The sequence below is a fragment of the Octopus bimaculoides genome, chromosome 22, assembly GCF_046866305.1.
Source record: "Octopus bimaculoides isolate indiv1 chromosome 22, ASM4686630v1, whole genome shotgun sequence".
NCBI classification, from domain to species: Eukaryota; Metazoa; Mollusca; class Cephalopoda; order Octopoda; family Octopodidae; genus Octopus; species Octopus bimaculoides.
Genome location: NC_142949.1, coordinates 21,993,462 through 21,997,281, shown reverse-complemented (window position 1 = coordinate 21,997,281; position 3,820 = coordinate 21,993,462). Strand labels below are relative to the sequence as shown.

The 3,820-nt window shown below is 34.5% G+C and overlaps 1 long non-coding RNA gene across 1 annotated transcript in view; it reads left to right on the top strand.

The window, feature by feature from the left end:
* Window positions 1–1,847, top strand: part of LOC149131411 (uncharacterized) — a 37,268-nt gene extending 35,421 nt beyond the window's left edge. The window contains exon 4 of the long non-coding RNA XR_016237981.1: window positions 1,076–1,847. This is a non-coding gene — a long non-coding RNA (uncharacterized LOC149131411). The remainder of the gene's footprint in view (window positions 1–1,075) is intronic.
* Window positions 1,848–3,820: the final 1,973 nt, after the last annotated feature.

The window sequence follows — 3,820 nt, the reverse complement described above, 5'->3', positions numbered from 1 at the left end:
TGAAAGAAATGATTGCTTAAGTAGGTTGTTGATACCTGTGACTTGATAAAAGTGAGGTGGCTCTTTTAACCACAAGAGAAATACCATCCTATAAATTTAGATTTTACACTTCAGGGACCATTTTCTCTTTTAAATTCTTAATTCCATCTATTCCATAATATTTTCACAATAAGAAAGACATAAATACAGATGAAAAATTCCCAGAATGTCCAAATCAAGATCACAATATTCTATCAACAGATTCAACTGTATACTGTTGTTTAGAGTCTGGCCAGCTCTGACTGAGCAGAGCTACAATCAAAGGCATTCCTGCAAGATTTTACCAACTTCTCAATATCTAGATCCATTTTTGGCCAGGAAACATAACTCCTCATCAAAAACAGTATAGCATTTTCTTTCATTTGAATTTTTGCCTGTTTCAGTGCAAAGAACCAACTTATCAGAAAAAGATTTCAGGAAAAACTTTTTTAATTCTCTTTTTAAATCCTCTGATGCCTTATCTGTACTGGTGGAAGAACCATTCACATTTTTACAAAAAATATTTTTGGGGAGGTCCCATAAGTTAAATAGTTCCATCCAGTCTGTTCCAAATAAATTTGTCGTATTTTTCAACACAAAATCTTTGGCTTTCAAGGTTTTTCCATGAATTGTAATATCACTTATCATTTCGCCCATAAAATGCAGTTTTTTTTCTGAAACACCTTGCACAATTTTCGAACTTTCCTTTAATCTAGGTTTCCCTATTTTTCTCCATGTATCTGTATTAATTATCATGACATCACTGCCTGTATCCAATTGTAACTTGATATTCACATTATTCATTTTTATGAACACAAATTTTTTTTTCTGAGCCTTGCTTAGAATTTTTGTAAACAATATATTCTTTCTAGATTTTTTTTTTTTTTACCCTTTCTTTTTTATTTCGCTATACAATGTGAGTTTGTATGTCCGATTTTGCCACACTCAAAGCATTTACAATTTTTAAAAGAACATTTACTTCTAAACTGTAAACTTCCACACCTATAGCATGGATTTAGTCTTGACATTTGTTTTTCCTTTTTCTTATCTATTTCAGGTTGACACGCATGTATCTGAGAGCAAATGGCGAGCCTCTACAACTTCAAGTTGCATGTCAAGAGGAAACACCCAATGCATGCCATCTAGTTTGAGGAGAGGATCAAAGCTGGCTCTTCCCATGGAAAACACAGGCAATCTTCTGGTAGCAGTGCCAATAGCCAGTCACTGTACCAGTGGCTTCATAACATATAATGATAATTTCTTTCTAGCTCCCCTGTATTCACGAATCCTATCTTTCGGGACATATCCAGAGAATCGCATGCAGTGAATGAAGTTCTGTACATGTTTCCTTGTTTCACAGGGTTCGCATAGGGTTCATAGGGTGCACATTATTCAGTATCCTAAGTCTGCTATCAGTATGTTGATTTTCATATTGTATGACAAAGCTGAGCTCTTGAGAACAACATATTTAAAAGTTATGGGCTTCATGTAATAGGAGTAGAGGAGTTGCACTCTGTTGTTTACAGTTTCTAACCAAAGTTCAGTATCAAGGACAGGGAGTTTATTGTTAGGGTGCCTAGTGGGGTAATCTATAGTTACCTTGATACTTTGGTCGATGGAGTTAGCTACGTGCTGGATGCTATCCATTATGCTCCTCTTGGTTTCTACACTACATTTACTAGGGTTTGTCCTAACTAGAATGTTAGGACAAATGTTACATACCTACAGTAAAGCAATACAGTTGCGGATTGTTCAGCTATAATAATAACAGTTTTTATTATAAATGATCTTGACTTCTTTTTACTTTACATAAAATACTCTTTACATTCTGCTGTTGCTTTATTGCCATTTATTTACAAGTATTATAAATTTTACAGGTAAATATTTTTCTGGGAATGAATTAAGATTTATAACATTGCTACTATGCGAAATTATTGCGCTGCTTTACGAGTTTTTGCTTTACAAGCTGTCTCCAGAAACAAATTAACTTGTATATTGAGGCATTATTGCATATAAAAAAAAGTTGACACTCATTTATAAAGATGGTAGATCGTTGTAATCTGAGGAAGATTCTTCATTTACTACTTTTAGCCTGTTGAATGATGTTCACGAAAGCATAATCTTGATTGAGGATATCCAGGAAAAAAATCCAGATGAAATGCAAAACTGAAATCAAAGGCTGTTAGAATGTCTGCAGATAAGAACTACTCTAAGACAGTTGTTACAAAAAGCTGATTCTCAAAAATTATCACCATCATCATCATCATTTAACGTCTGCTTTCCATGCTAGCATGGGTTGGACAGTTTGACTGAAAACTAGTAAGCCAGGAAGCTGCAATTTTCAGTCAAACTGTCCAGCTTGTAAACCCAGAGGAACAAGGAGAGATACTAACGTGATTACAAGGAACTGTAAACCAAATTGAATTTTGGTTGCAATGAAGACGAGAAAAGCTGCATCGTACTGACAAGAAACTGAAACCCAATTTGAAAGATAGTTGAAGCAGTGACGATTCCAGGTACTTAAACCAGAGCAAGTAATTTCAAAAACCAAAACCTTGCAACTGAAATAAGGTACATATACACTAAGTGTACCTACTTTTCAGAAATGCCTCAGAAAAATCAAAGATTTAAATTAAAATCAGATTTTGTCATTTGTATGTATTACATGTGTTGTATTAATGCAGGAAACCCCTCTGGTTAAGAGGTCTTCAGCAACAAGAAATGAGACAAAAAGAAACTTGCTGAGAAAGAGAGAGATTTACATATGCAAGCTCACACTATATGGGACTGATGCTTTTTCATTCAATTGGAGATATTGATGAAATGAACAAAATTTTGTGAATGTCAGAATGTGATACTAAAATAAAGCAGACAACCTCTAATGGCATGAATCATTCTGGAAACAATAGCTCTTGTAGTTGCTTTAGCTAACATTATAATGACCCTTTCTTTGAGCTAATAGGCAAATCTTATATGATTGACCAACCAACCAACTAAAAATAGCAGCTGAATCTCTTTCAAATTACACCCATCTTAAAAAAACAGTGCACTACATAATATAATCTTGTTTAAATTGTTACTGAAAAACAAAAAGATTATGTATTTATGGCAGAAAAGGTGTTGATTAAAGGCATGATCAATCAAGGTTTACCTAGGGCTAAATAACAACACTAATATCAATAACTCCTGTTTTCTAGGAGAAAAACAGTGCATTTATTTTATGTTTAGATTGACTCTGAAGCCAGGATATTATGGTTAAGTTGTCTGTAATATTAAGAATGGTACACCTGCTACCACAAGATTGCTACTAAAAATATATAAGGCAATTTTGGCAAGGATGATTGCACCATGTTGCACAAACAGTTATCACAAAGGTGAGTGGGATGTCATCTTTGATATCACTCGACCAGCAAAAAATAGTAAAGCAATCTCTCAAGTTACATTCTATCATTATTGCATGATATTTGTAAACAAGTATCACCATCATATAAGTGGTGTTGTTTATTTCCAATCTTCTGAGAAAATATGTCTGGCCATGGGGGAAATATTACCTTGCTTGGAGAGGATTGGCAACAGGAAGGGAATCTAACCATAGAAAACCTGCCTCAATAAATTTTGTCTGAAACATGCAAGCATGGGAAAGTAAAAGGGTAAAGACGCCCTTCAGTCATGAATGACCTTAGGATTGCAACCATGGTCAATGTGAACTGGAGTGAACTGGAGCAACATGAAATAAAGTGTCATGCTTAAGAACACAACACAGCCTAGTTCAGGAATTGAATTCACTACCTCATGATTGTGA